We start from the raw sequence: 15,674 nt of genomic DNA on the forward strand, positions 1-15,674 counted from the left end.
TTATTAGAGAAATGAGATTTTCTCAGTTAAAGGGTAACCCAGGTCAGTCATGCCGAGTAAGGGATTGCAAGATTGAGTTTATAATCTCGTTTTTGCTCAAACCATTATGACAATATTTCCTTATTAGTAGTTTAATATCTTCCCAGGCAAGGGGATAGGCGAAAGAGGAGTCGATGATTAAATACAACAGGTTGATACAAGAGCTAATAGCCGCCTTGTGAGGCCTATTACTATTCCTTTTAATGAATTCCACAGGTGTCAGTTTCAGGAGATCCCTTTTCCATACAAACCTTAGGTCATATCCTCCGATAGAAGGAATATGAAGAGAGATAGAAAGGTTAAGGAATTGTACTAGCGGGCAAAAAGCCCCATTGGGTGTTATGAACCCATGTAAAGATGTAGGTTCAATCCCTAGGTAGTGGGGATAAATCAGACAAATTTCTCTAAGGAGGGCTCTATTGTTGGTGCTTAATAAGTCATCCATATACCTGTAGGTATGTTCGAACAGTGAAAGATTATCTTTGCAAGATTTCATGGTTTTGAGAAACTATTTGTATTCGAAGAAAGCAAGGTAGATATTACAAATTAGTGGAGAACATGAGAACCCCATGGGATGCCTAGGCATTGGTTAAAACATAAACCCCCAAAAATGATAGTACAGTTATTAAGCAAGCATGAGATGTAAAGACAAAGATTCTCTTCATTGAAGTGTAAGAGGTGTAAAGAGTGAGATTTTTAATCCACCTGGGTTTCTTGGAAAGTGAAATGTAAAAAAGACCCTTTTTTCTAGTATTGGAGAAGGCCATTTTTTTCACATTGGCTAAAACATTCTTAAGGCCAAGAACACCATAAAGGGGTATGTTTTTCATAGCATTGTGTGATATCTATAGAAAAAATATGGAAGATTTGTTTTGGGAGGTTAAGAGAGACCTCAGTGGAGTTTTTCATTAACCAGAAGGGGTTGTACTAAATTTGGAAGAAGTCATGGCAGATTGTTTGTTTTGTGGCACAAATAAGTTCTAACTCAACTAGAACTAGTTCAAGGCAAAGTGTGATATCCTTAGTGATATCAGTAAGGATACCGTTGGAAGTATCAGATATCCATCTGAACTTATGCTTATGCAACTTATAGGTGGGAAATAATACAGGTAATTTAGTGTTATGTACGAAATACCCTAGATTCCTTAAGTGTCTAGAGATATAACTGGTAACAGTTTGTAATGAGGAGTTAATTCTAATGAACTCTTTCCCAGAGACACGATCATACGCAGCCATCCATGCTAGGTTTTTGCAGATAAGAGTGGGACATTAGAGCTTTTATCAAGCCCAACTACGAACCATTTGTTAGAGATTTTTTAAATCAAGAGCAAGCTGTGATGTTAGTTAGGAGTTATCAGTGGATAACCATTTTCTAGGAATTTGTGATATTTTTTAAAAGAAGCATTCTTCCACCAATTTTGTTATGTCCAGTAGGACTGTCTTCTCGAGTTAGAGAGAACTGACAAGGTCAGTTAAGCAGCTTAGTACGGATGATAGAGTGAGATAAGGGTTTTTGGGAGAGCTAGGTATGTGATTGAGCCCATTGGCCAAGATTCTTTGTAATTGTTTATTCTCAATAATGCTAAGATCACAAGTACAAATGTGCATACCATATGAATCAAAGTTCTTGCAGAATGTGGTAAATTGATAACAAGTACAATCAGGAATAGATTCATGTTGAAGAAAATCATTATTATAAACCACGCTTTTGACGGGTTGTTTGTAGATCCAACCAATGAGAACATTATCAAGTAATTTTTGATTGCCAGAGATAGTGTATGTAGATACAGTCATGGTTGGGAGCAACTTTGCTGAGAGACCTTCGTCCGCAAGGGATTGTAGTAACCTGCAAATCACCAAGGTTTACAATTCAAGAAAATTCCTGATGGGGGAGTTTTTGCCTCTTCCCCTAGTGTAGCTACGAGGCTTCCCTCGACTGGAGGAAGAGCTAGAAGTTAAAAAAGATGTAAAAGAGTTGTGGGTAGTAAGAGAATTGGGTCTTTTCAGAGCGGGGGAATCATCCTCATCAATACAAGGTTTGAGTAAGTTAGAAATGATCTTAACACCTTTGTAGTTAGCATAGGTAGTTAGGTAATTTCCTGGTTTATCAGATTTCAGCTCTTTCAAGATTTCCAGCATTAATCCCCGAAGAATGTTAAAGACAATCTGAGCAATTACAATTTGTTTAGCTTGGCCACCCAACCAAGAGCATATAAGTGAGAGGTGAAAGTCCACTAGGTCAAGATGGTTGAGAATAAACCAAATGGCATGATCAAACCACATGATGTTGGATTTTCAGGAGGCTTTAGGGTCAAGAAACTTGCAAGCACATTTAACATAGGGCCAAAAAACATTCCATATGGATTCAATGTAGAAGTCCGGGTTACTTTTAGCAAACTCCATGTTCCCTTTAGTACAGATATATAGGCCAGTATTGGAAGGGCATTTAGAATGGTCAATCAGATTGAGATTGAAGGGTGCTTTTATGAGCTCTCCTTTGTGAAGAAATTGTCCACCTTTTAAGATCTTGAGTCTACAGTCTTTGACAATTGAGGCAGGGAGGTTGGCAAGGTATACCCAGGTTTCACTCAAAATGGGTGCTAAAAAGGCTTTGTGCGAAGAACCCAAAGCTGATGGTCTACACCAAAGGACGCCATTTCAATCTGTCTAACAGGTAAGAAAGGAAAAACTTTAGATATTTTTGGCACCATTTTCAAGAGGTTGGAGTCATTGAGAGAACAAAGATTACTCTAGATTTCTTTGACTGCTTTAAAAGCAGCACTATCCCTACAAAAAATACCGCCGGTTTGAGGGATAGTCGGGATAGCTAGTGTACAGACAAAGGATGGATTGAGTCCGCACAGCTTCCTTAAAAAGTTAGACAAATCAGCTCCAGAAGAGGAGAAAAGGGAAAGCTCATGCTGGTATTGTAGAGAGAGTATGGGAAGTTGTGCAATGTACTGAGTAACCAAATTTATTCCTTCCTGGGAGTCCTTGTCTAAGGTGGCCAAAATTTTAACCCAATCATTAAAAAACAGCATGTGTAAGATAGAAATTTTCTTGTCTGAAGAAAGAGTTGAGTCATAAATTAGTTGAGAAGCATCCAAGCTATTAATACATCTGAGAACAAGAGAAGTGGCTATAGAGAGGGGCTCATAGGTCAATTCCAATCCTTGTGAGAGAGCAAGGGTCTGCAGTATACCAAAAAAGGTAAGTGAGGAAATATTTATTTAGAGTAGTAGGTAATACAATCCTTGGCCTTTCTAGAAAGGAAGGGTCTGGTTTTAATTGCCAAAACATTTTTTGGTTTATGGTCTTTAAGGTACATCTTAATTTGTTCGAGAATCTTTGTATGATTCTCAAGGCTGTGTTTTACACTCATGCAAGCTGTCATTCTAAAAGGTCTGTGGTCTGAAAGTAAATATAGCAATATGAATAAGATCAGTTACAGTAAGTTGGGCCTACAAACCTAGAACCGGCAAAGTCCAAGACTATAATAGCCGTGAGTAGGAGACTATAAAGATAGCCTAAGAAGGACCACCTAACACCAGTCAACCAACGAAGGGATTATGGATTGTGGGTCAATCCTAGAGCTAAATTTCAAGCAAATTTTCCAAAGCCAGCATCCTCATTTTTCCAAAAAGAAAAAACCTTATGTATAGGATGTGTGTGTAGCTGTTTTATCATAAATAATACGACATAATTGAACTTTGTACATTCAAAAAACAACTGGATTTAGAAGAGTTGAAAAGATAAGTACAAAAGTAACTCAGTCTTAGAATTAATTTTGTTCAAATGCTTGTAAGAATGAAGCCTCATTCCAGTATACAAAGTGATAGAAGAACTTCCCAGGTAGTAGGTGGATGTGTATAAATCTAGTGTAGGACAGCTAAGCAAAGCCAAATAAAAACTTCCAAGATAAGATAGAGTCCTTACCTGCATCCATCCAAACAAGACAACATATATGTTAGCCTTGGATGTGTATTACATGTATCAATGGACTGTACCAATTGTTATCCATGTCGATCTAAAAAACTTTTATTCAACTTTGTACAAGCTTAGTCCATAGTGAATGTTTTAAATAACAAAGGAACACAAAATTTTCCATTTATAGACAAATTTTACATCATTTTGATTAGAAGTCCAATACACCTTCTAATCCAAGTGTCAAAATCCCCCAATATTAAGTCAAAGTTTATCTTTTAGTGAAAGCACTAGTGTAGTAGGCTTTTTTTTTAAATCTCTTTAAGTAGTCACAAACCAGCCATAAGCTAGTCCAATGTTTGTTTTACGGTTGGGCAAAGTTTTTAGGCCCATCATGTCACCAGAACTTACCATCTTTTGTAAGTTAACCTACGTTAATCATCCTTTTGGCCAACCCACAAAGCAGGAAGTCCTAACAGAACTTTAAAACAATTTTAATGATACAATATGCAATCTCGTATGAGAATATAAACAGGAGATCATTTGTAGGAATTTCCTCATGACGATTTCAGACATTTTAACTAATATCCAAGTGGTGCTACCCTTAAACACCCATAAGTGAAAGGTTTAGGCCCAATTTACACCAAAATTTACAAGATCAGAGCGCCTATGTAGCCGTCAAAAAGGTAGTGTAACAACTAGACTTTAGGGAACCATCACTGATGTAATCATGGCGACAACCAAAACCATAGTGATGTAAATGGTAAACCATCTCTTTTCTCCAAAACAATCCTTCCCTAAGCATTAGTCATCCGTTTACAACAAAAAAAACAAGTAACTGCTAGTGAGCCAGTAGACAGAACGTAAATTATAGCCCTTAATATAAATCCATGCTCCGAAATAGTGACAGTAAGCATCCCGGCCAAAAAATATACTCATTATTGGTGTGCAGAGGGTAAAGCAACACCCCCCTTTTCTTTTGGCTCTCCATCAATAAAATATCATGAGTTTTACCCCGAAATAGAGTAATAGTCAAGCAACAAGGCACTAAACAGCACCTACCATCCTGCAACCGAGATTATTAGGCAAGAAAAACAATACATACCCCTTTTTGTACCAGTTTCTAGGGCAGAAAAACAACAACCCTAGCCAACCCAATGATCAGACCACCGACCCATTAGCTGTATTTTATAAAAAAACCGTTATTAGCATAGACAATAATTTGTGAGCCATCAGTAATCATGCGACGCAAAGCACCCCCATGTTTGGGATTACAATGTCGCAGGAAGAAACAACCCACAAATTCCTACTAAATTTGTGAAAAGAATCATCATCCTCTCAGAGTAGCAAACCCTTGCGGTATAAACACATAGCCATACAACAGGTAAAACAAACCAAGAAATAACAGTGGCCGACCTGAGTTACTTGAGTTGAGAGCTCCATGCTTCAATGCAGTGGAGATTCAGATACGCAGTCATTAACTTTATGCAAACAAACAGAGTACAACCAAAGCTAAGTGAGGGGCAGAGATGCGCCCTCACCTTTAAATAGAGAAGGGAGGGAGGTCGCCATAACTGCATATCGCATAGTTATCCAAGCACTTGGGAGATCTCCGGCAGAGAAGGTGAGGCCGCTTGCAAGGTGCAATGAAGAGGCAACTAGGAGTATTCACGGCAGGGTTTCACCCGAGGTTTATTCACTCAAGTATTGAGAAGGGCTATAACTCATAGTAGTTCTCATAGGTGGTGAATTTTATTAAAGTCCTAGGAGGCAAGTAAGCTCAAGAACACCCCCAAGTTAGGTGGTACAGTAGGAGTGTGTGTATGCCATTTAACCAAAAAATACCAATGCCTTATTAGGCCTTTAGTAGTTATGAAGGGCCAAGTCCCATAGTGGAGGCTCAAACACTTTGAAGATTTTTTTTTTAAAAATGGGAGCAAATAAGTTAGGAATTAATTAACATAGTGTGTGTGTGTGTGTGTGTGTGTGTGTGTGTGTGTGTGTGTGTGTGTGTGTGTGTACACATGCGTGTCTGCTTAAGTACAAAATTGTATTAAATTGTATTAAATAATAATATTTTAAAGCAAGATGTGAAAAAACTCAATTAACATTTCATATACACCAATACAACATTCTATATCTAATGGATAACATGGTCATTTAGGTCAAAAATTTGATCTTTGATCATTACAAATTAATATCTTAATGTTGTATCTCTGTGTGTCCACCCTTTGGGATAAGCTTCCACTACATCTACAAGAGAAGGATCTAGTTGTTACCTGCATACAAAAACATTCGGTTAGAACTGGCTATGTTTGTGCGTATTGCACGTGTCGACATTGGAGCCAGTTGCTATCCATCTGACACCTATAGACCTAGTTTACAGCTTACCCTAGGTTTAGACCATTTATTTGAATTTTCAATTAAAATAGACTTTGATTGAGGAATCATATTTCACAAGTTCACAAGCTATAAGATAGTTCCCACATCCCATAATGATGTTTTCCATCCAAATTTTAAATAACTAGTGTCTTAGAGAAGCATGTAAGACATCATTCCCCAAAACCATTGGGGAAAATTTTTCAAAGTTATCTCAATAGGGACCCTTCTCAGGAGAATTACCCTTTTTTGTGAGCTATAAGTTAATATGATAAATGGTGTTTGACCAAATTTTGATAGAGTCTTGTTCGTATTTTGGGGAAATTTTCAAAAGAAACAGTGTATGCCATCTCACAAAGAGACCCTACAAAGTAGGTTTGAGGCTACGGTACCACAACCAACAAACATCCCGTGTATCAACATGCATCATACTTCAAGAAGACTCCTCCCAAGTATCATTCATCAAGTCTAGATTGAAAGGTAAAAATGTAAGGTTTTCTACCTACATTATCCTTCAAATTCATCATTTTCTGTAAGATAACTTCATCATAGCCAAGTCAACTTTTGAACAATAGAACAAAAAGTGTGTTACATATTAAAGGTCTCAAATATCCCTAATTTTATTAGTCTATGCCATGCCATTTTAAGGAGATATGTAATTTAAAACATCCTCGGTTTGCAAGCAAATCTCTTTTATTACAAAAACCATTAGCACATATGTACCATCGTGAAACTGCATTAAAACCATCCAATGACCAATATTACAATCTCCAAATCCACAATACGGCTCTCAGCAATCACAATATGCTCTTTAAGAATTAGGAAGGGAGTGGGGTCTAAGGGGGCCTCTTTATCTGCCATGGGATTAAAAAGAAAATTATGGAAGGGGCAAATGGGTGGATGCCATGTGGACTGAAATGGTGGGTATGGCAGGGCCTAAAAGTAAGTGGTCAAACTTGTACTCTCTTATAAAATATAATGAGAAAATCTCTTTTAAATTTAGAAAACTAATCTTTTCTCTAAATAGTTGAGTAAAAACCAATCCTTTCTCTCTCTACTGGCTGCCAGTTTCTCCCCCCTTCTCTCCGAAAAGGGGGTCCCTCCAAAAACCTGTTGATCATTCCCTCCCTCTCTCTCTAGTGCACCATCTCTCACTTCTCTTCACTTCACCTTGTGTATCTTTCCTTACTTTCAGTTTTCCCTCCCAAAAGCTCTACAGCAGAAGTTTGAACCTCCTTTCCCTCCTCAAGCTTACTGCATTCTTGAGGGCTACATTCTTCTCAAGTTGAAGCTCTCCATTTCTTCATGGGATTCACTAAACACCTCTAGCTAAAGTTGAAGTCTACGGCATATTCTTCTGCTAGATCATCCCTCTTTCTTTCCTCAACAATTTTTCTGCTTCTTCTCCATTAAGCTCTCTAGAAAGGATCTACTTCCCTCTCAATCTTTGCAGCATTATCTTCCCCATTAAGCCAACAAGCAGGTGGTGCAGTATAGCAGTAAGTGGCATTCTTCACCTTTGTGTACCATCAAGAATCTTGCTCTTTATACAGCTGAGAACATGGATGTGCAATGTCTAATCATAAGTGTTTGTGTGCAGGTTGTGCCACTATTTCCCATGGCATCATCAGGTACTCAACGACCTAGGAGTGTCATTGAATCCATTTCATGCAGTAATATACAAGACGACAATGGATATTGGGTGATGATGGAGTTAAAACAAATGATGTGGGTGACAATGCAGCCCAACTCAAGAGGTGCACAGAAGGTCTCAAGGAGACACATGGCTTCTTGAGCACACCATTGGAATGGAAGAATCATGGAGCTCAAGCAAGCACAAGAGGGCAAGAGGCTTGCAAAGGTGTAGCATGTGTATGTTTCTTTTCACAACTGAAGCTAGAGACAGTAGTGGCACCATTGAGGTTTCTTGCAAATTGTAATTTTTACTCCTCTTTCAAGTTTTCTGGTTATCTATTTAGTATTTTTTCCTTGTGTGTTTCTTTTGATGATTGTAAGATCTCCATTGCTGTTTGCATATGTTTATTGATGTTTTTCCATCTGATTTTGTAGAGTGGGAGCCAATAGAGTCCTTCATAGGAACTTTTGAGGTCATTCACACTAGGCTTGGCAACTTGCTCTATGATGGTTTTCAATCCTCTAAACTTGCCTCACGTGACACTTTTTTTTTAATCATACTTATGTCCCACCTAGGCAAAATGGATATGATAATCTGTCTCTGGTTCACTCACCAACCTTGGAGAGTTTGAAATGGCCTAATCCAGACAGTGCCTTGATCGCAGTAACCAAAAGGAGAACCGAGGTGGATGTGCGAGCAGCAATGAAGTGCACCTATTGTTCCCACAAAGCCATGGTAACATGGTTTATGTATCTTCATGTGTTTGTATTTATATTTTGATGATGGGCATGAAGAGTGCACATATGCACATATATCAGAGGAATCGGTAGAATAGGATCCCAATTTGGATCCTCCATGTCTCAATTAGCGGGTACACTTTGGTTACAACTGAGGATACCTTGAAACCATTTTTGTAGTGATTTACCCACTGTTTGTGTAGTGGTCACACCTTTTGCATAATTGACTGCAGCTTTGCCACCCTTACCCTTACCCTTACCCTTACCCTTACCTTTCACAGAGTTGGCTGCATCTTTGCCACCCTTACCCTTGCCCTCAGTTCCTAATGAGACTTTATTGTGGCAGCAATAAATGCATGGAAAGAGGGTCATTGCACCTTGCTTGCATCCTGACATACACTTGAGAGTTTTCAAGTCTCCTACCAAATGCCACTCCACTTGGAACGTACCTACACTTGAAACCTACAATCGTTGTCCTTCTTGTTGTTGCCTAATGAAGTCAACGATTGGGGTGTGATTAAAATACCATTTAAGCGATTCATGTGTCTCATGTGGGAGATGAAAAGCTGCAAACCACCAAATATTCTTCTCAGACTGAATACCTAAACAGGTGTTTCCCTTATCGTTGGCATTTAACTCAACATCGCCGCCCACCAAGGCTCTGTTCATAAGCCTAACATTAGGAAGTAATATTTTCACCATTAGGAAGTGAATGGGGTATAGGCGGGCCTCTTTATTTGGCAGTTTAAGGGAATGCTTAAAGCTTAAGCCAAGTTTGACCAAGCCTAAAAGAGAGGGCAAAAAGGCCTATGTTGAGATTTTTTAAAAAGCCATTTCCATATTTTGAATTTGAAAATGTTATATTTAATGACCCAAAAGAGAGGTGGGTAAATGAATTTTAAAATGTCCTTTTCCCATCCCTTTTATCTCTCTAACATATAAAACACTCTCTCTCACTTAGAACTCATTAAAAGAGACACGTTTTAGCCCCGCTGCCAGAAAAGAAGATTTTCCACATTCTCTCTCTAAAATGTGAGCCAACTCTCTCTCTTTCTTTCACTACAAGATGTGCTTAATAGTAGCGATGCTCGTAGTGCGACGCTCAAAAATGAAAAAGCACTGCGTCACTATGAGCGTCGCTATGTTACTTGTAACATAGCGACGCATATAGCGACGCCATCAGGGATAAAAAGAATAACCGAGAGCGTCCGAAAACTCAGATCTCAGATCTGAGCTTTCGACGCGCGCTCAAGCAAGAAGGTAACACTATCCCTCTCTCTCTGTCTCTCTCTCTCTCTTTCTTCTCCACACACACACACACACACACGGAGAGGAAGGAGAGCCAGGTATGCTCCTTCCCTCTCCTCACTCTCATGTTCCCTTCCCCTCTTTCTCTCTCCCTCTCTCTCTCTCTCTCACACACACACATGAGGAGAGGAAGGAGAGCCAGGTATGCTCCTTCCCTCCCCTCACTCTCATGGTCCCTTCCCCTCTTTCTCTCTCCCTCTCTCTCTCTCTCTCTCTCTCTCTCTCTCTCTCTCTCTCTCTCTCTCACACACACACACACACACACACACACATTGTGTTTTTGAGAGAGAGAGAGAGAGAGAGAGAGAGAGAGAGCACAAGCATAAACAAAAAACGCACACACACATGCATAAACAAAGAAAGCACACACACATTGAGAGAGGAAAAGAGAGAGAGAGCAGCATAAACCAAAAACGCACACACACATATGCATAATCAAAAAATGCACACACACATTGAGAGAGAGAGAGAGAGAGAGAGAGAGAGAGAGAGAGAGAGAGAGAAGAAGAAGAAGAAGAAGAGAGTCTTAACATCGTAGGAAACTATCCCAAGAGACCTTAAAGATCTAGTTGACATGACTTGAACTCAAGACATGTTATTCATAAGGGAAATGGCATAACCAATCTATCACACTTTGGTGATAGAAAAGTTATATACCATTTTTCTCCTTTTTTTATTGGCGTGCACACACACCCACACGCACACCCGAGAAGAAGAGAATTTAATTTAACGTCGTAGGAAACTAATTAAAGAGACATAAAAAACTAGCCGACGAGGAGTTGAACTCAAGACTTGTTATTCAAGAGGAAAATGGCATAACCAATCTACCACACTTGGGTGATAGAAAGGTTATACCATTTTTCTCTTTTTATTGGCACACACACACACACACCCATACACACACACACACACACACAAGAAGAAGAGAGTTTTAACGTTGTAGGAAACTATCCCAAAAGACGTTAAAGATTAGGTTAGACGTAAACTTACGTTAAATTAGATTTATGTTTATTTAAGTTAAATTAGATTAGATTTAGGTTTATTTTTAGTTAGATTTACATTTGATTAGATTTAGGTTTATTTATGTTATATTAGATTAGATTCAGGTTATTTAAGGTTAGAAGAAATGGCAAGAAAATCGTTTAAGATAAGGTTAGAAGAAATGGCGAGAAAATTTCCTGCTCTCACAGCCTCGACAGTCCATGCGGACCAGAAATTCCACCTGTATGTTCGACTGCTGCTACCATACAATAAGCCGTCATGTTCAGCTCTGCTAATGGAAGAGCAAATTGAGACTACACAGAAATTAGTGATGCAAGATGACGATTCCAAGGATCACACACACACACCACATCCCGTCAAATCTAGATTGAGAATTAAGTGCCTTGAGCAGACATCAGCTACATTGCAAGAATGGCGTACTTGCATGCTACAAACAAAGATCTACTGTGAAAAGATGTTAAGATGCTGTGAAATGCTACAGCTAGAGAAGAGGCAAAGGGGTTTTGTCACTACATGCAGTATCATGTAGACATGGGTGTGTAGATTTCTTGTACGCACAAATATAGGCATTGACCAATAAAGACAAGATTATAACCCGGTGGTTCTGATCTCCGTGCACCTCTAGACCGAGGTGTGCGGGGATTGGACATGACTAGAGAATGTGAGGTAGTTTACAGTGTGAACAAAGAGAGAGAGAGAGAGAGAGAGAGAGAGAGAGAGATAAAAGACGAAGAATGCCAATAGAAGATTCAATTTGTTGTCCAGGTTATAAGATTTTTACCCTCATTATGAGTATTGACGAGGATGTGGGGCCGTCCAACCGAAACACCTATCTCTCAATGAGAATTTTATGTCCTTGTAACCATTGCAAGCATGCTGTGCGACGGACAGGACGCGTTTCTTTGCATCACATTTGTGAATTTGGAGAGTTCGATCCATCTATTATAGATCAAGTTGTTGCCAATTATAACTCATCGGACTCTAACGCTGGCCAACAGGCAGCAATCTTGCAACCCAATAGACGTGTTCGTACGCGCTTTGGTCAAGCAGCATATGTGAGGCCACAAGATGTAGCCTTTGATAGCTCAAGGGATGATCATGCAGACCACATTCCCAACGAGGCAATGTTTGAGCCCAAGATTGATGAAATGATCTAGACGATCATGGATTCAGAAAGGCTTGTCTATGATGATATGAAAAGTGAAGCCGATACGCCATTGTATAATGGAGCACGTGTGTCTATATTGAAAGCGCTCCTGGTTCTTCTCAACATGTAGACAAAGTTTGGATGGAGTGACACTAGCCTCACAGCGCTTTTCAGATGATCTATTACAATCTTTTCAGCGCTTTTCAGCAAGAGCGACAAAGGGCAAGAATCGAGTGGAGATGGAAAAGACGACCACCGATGCACTATCCGACGGGTCTGGAGAGCCTACCAACATTCATGAGCTTAATATGGTTGCACAACCAATTGAAAAGTGCACAACAGTGCGGTGAAGAAGTGACTGAGGAAGAGTGGGAGTACTCTAGGGGTTGCGCGACCAAGGTAAGTTTGCAATGTACGACTAGTAAATTTCTAGATTTTTGAACGACCACTCATAATCTTTCTTGGTTGTAGTATAAGTCATACACAGCAGCATGGTGTAAAGGTCGACATTTTAGGGTGGAACGGATCGACAAAAAATGTTTTACTCAAGATTGTGGAATCGTGGTAAAATTTAAACAGTCTAGTCCTCGACGACGGTCCTCTGATGCAGATCCTGTGGTGGCGGAACTCACTTACTTCGGAACGCTACAAGAGATTTTATGGATCAATTATAGAGGATTTTTTGTCGACTTGTTAGACGTGCAATGGTTCAAGATAATCATGGAGGGTCGCAACGCTACTGTGCGTAGAGGAGAGTCTAGTTTTCTTGAGGTGGATTCAACTAAGAAATGGACTGACCTAAGAGACACTTTCGTACTACCCGAGGATTGTGAACAAGTAAGTATGTAAATAGTTAAAGTCCCATTTTAGAATTTATGTGCTTGGAAGCTCTCATGTAAGTTATGTGGCTCTAGCAGGGGATATTTCATCCCACAAAGTCTGCATCAAAATGGTGGTACGTCATAGAGGTAGCCCCTCGTAGTGCACGGACGTATGAAGGCTACCATGTGCCAATCACAGTGGCATCAATGGAGGAGATCAGAGAAGATGCTCAGTCTGAAGCCGTGGAGGTGGTGCCAGATGAAAATCAAGCTGCTACTCTCTATGGGGTGCATGCAGAGGATCTACAAAATGAAACAGAGGACATCTATTTAAACAGAGAGCTCTATATAGATATAGGAAGTTATGCTGAGCTATGTGAGGATGAGCGAGAGATCTCTTAAAGCCATAAATATTGTATTTGAACAATTTTGCTCCATTTTGTAAATTCAGAGTTATGCACTTGCCTCTTCCATCACTCAAGTTGAATAGAAGAAGAACGCTTTCTGTTGCTGCTAGCCTTTGAACATTCCAAAGCTACAAGCACATTCAAGTTCTTGTACGATTCTCCGGCTCTTTAAGTATTTGCGTCATTGCGTCATTGTATTTATATGCGTCATTCCGTCATTGTATTTAATGGTCTTTTCATCCACTCCAGGTGCGTATGCTCTAGGTATGTTCTCATAAGCAGAGACGACGAGCACCTCCTCTCTCTCTCTCTCTCTCTCTCTCTCTCTCTCTCTCTCTCTCTCTCTCTCTCTCTCTCTCTCTCTCTCTCTCTCTCTCTCTATCTATCTATCTATTTATCTATCTATCTATCTATCTACTTGTCCATGTTTTCCACTCCATTAATTCAATATTAAGTTTAAATGTTCGTGTGTTTAATGCAGGTATGGATGATGAGGAGTTTCTTTCTTCTTTGTCACCCCAGCAGAGACAGTGGTACATGGAGCGTCATCGCTCTCGCGCACCATCACGCGTTCCTACTCCATCCACATCTCCCTCTGTTTCGGAGTCCTCAGCGCGCTCCAAAGCTTCGGTGTCGACGAGACGATCTTCACATTCGTCTAGGCACCGGCGCTCTAGTGGTGGTGGTGGCGGTTGTTGTGGGGGTGGCGCCACTGATGCCTTGACACCGCCTCGTGTTCGACAAGGCTCTTTACCCTCCCCTTCTTTGACCGTCCCGACACCAGCCACGGCATCGCCATCGACACCAGGTTTTGTGCGGCTGACTGCCGTTCCCTGCAGCTACACACCACTAGCTACTCCTCCAGGAGTCACTCCAGTGGACACTCCTCACTTCGGGGCTCAGACTCCAGTGGAGACACCTGGCGTCCGTACCCCCGTTGACACACCCCTAGAGACCCCTACCGAGACACCTCGGTTCATGCGTCAGTGGCGAGAGGGCTTGTCTTACTCTGTCGACTTCAGCGGAGGCATCATCTTGGATGATGACGGCAAGAAGGTGATTTCGCTCATGCGCGGTCTTTGCTCTCAGGTGTTTAGACACTACATACTAAACACGTGGAGTGAAGTACCGAATGAATTAAAAGACAGAGTAATCAACATGCTTAATGACGAGTTTCCCGTTCCAACACGGGATGACAGCTTCAATGAAGATGTGATGAAGGTTCGAATGCGCGAATACTACAAGCATAAGCGTTCCAAAGTGCAAAAAGCAATCAAGCATGGGTGGAGCTGACCAGATTGGATGGGCAAAGAAGATTGGAAGCATGCAAAGAAAGAAGCGCGCGAGAATCCCGACAAGTGGAAGCAACAAAAGGAGGCAACCAGAGCGCGAGTAGAGGCAGGGAGCTCGCACCACTTAGGGAGCGGTAGGTGGGCATCATTTGAGGCCAATTTTAGTAAGTGTTTTTGCATCTATGTTCGATAGTTTAGGGTTTATGGGATTTGAAATTCTAACATAATGGATTCTTTGTATGTTTTGACAGTTGTCGTTTATAGGACGTGATCCCACACCGTACGAGCGTGAGTACGCAGGCAGAAAGGGCTTAAACGCCCTTATAGACATCCTGACTTCTCGCGGTGGCATGGTTATTATTAGGGTTTATTCTTTTCTATTTATTGTATTGTTTTATAAACATCGCTATATGTTTATACTTACAAAAATCTATCTTATTGTTTCTATTTTCAGAATCCGACAGATACAGCGCTTCGACACGATGAGACGTTTGATTAGACGACGTCAGTTTAGCCTAGCATTAGTTTCTTTTTGTCATAGATTATGTATCATGAGACGACTTTTATACGTCTTTTTGAAAACCATGTATATTTTTTAAATAATGACAATGGTTTGTAACTATTACATTTGCAATGATTAACAATCAAGTGATTTTGTTGCCGTGTACAATTGTCATTGTCATTGTCAATTCATGCTTGTCATTTTTGTATCTTATTTTGCAAACAATACGTACTATGGATGATGGAGTTAATGATTATATTCTTGTGGGTGACTATTTTGGGTCTATATTTACCTTTGCACGTTTTTTCAAAGGTAAATAGACAAATGAAACATTCAATATGGTTGATGGGTTGAATGCCCTGCCACCAAAAAAAATTCATCTTGGGCTTCGCTATGAGCGTTGCTATATTAGGCTCTGCAGCATCGCTATAAGCGTCGCTATTGATTACCTTGCAGCGTCGCTATAGGAATCGTTATAAA

The sequence above is a fragment of the Adiantum capillus-veneris genome, chromosome 22 (assembly GCF_014529385.1).
Source record: "Adiantum capillus-veneris isolate H3 chromosome 22, ASM1452938v2, whole genome shotgun sequence".
NCBI lineage: Eukaryota > Viridiplantae > Streptophyta > Polypodiopsida > Polypodiales > Pteridaceae > Adiantum > Adiantum capillus-veneris.